We start from the raw sequence: 305 nt of genomic DNA, 5'->3' as shown, positions 1-305 counted from the left end.
TGGATGAATTATCAGTAAAGTGTCCTTTGCCCATACAAATTTTCTGTTACAGTCAAGCAGCAGTGCATATTGCCAAGAATCCTGTCTTCCATGAAAGGACTAAACACATAGAAATAGATTGCCACTTCGTTCAAGATAAACTTCAAGAATGTCTGATTTCAGTTCACCACATCCCCACAGAATCCCAGTTGGCAGACATCTTCACCAAGGCCCTAACTGGGGTTAAACACACTACTTTATTAAGTTGTCTGTAATTGCATCACCTCCAATTTGAGGGGGGGGGGGGTTGAAAATGAAAAGTATGA

This window comes from Solanum tuberosum, unplaced genomic scaffold (genome assembly GCF_000226075.1).
Source record: "Solanum tuberosum cultivar DM 1-3 516 R44 unplaced genomic scaffold, SolTub_3.0 scf00164, whole genome shotgun sequence".
Classification (NCBI taxonomy): Eukaryota; Viridiplantae; Streptophyta; class Magnoliopsida; order Solanales; family Solanaceae; genus Solanum; species Solanum tuberosum.
This window is presented reverse-complemented; position numbering follows the sequence as displayed.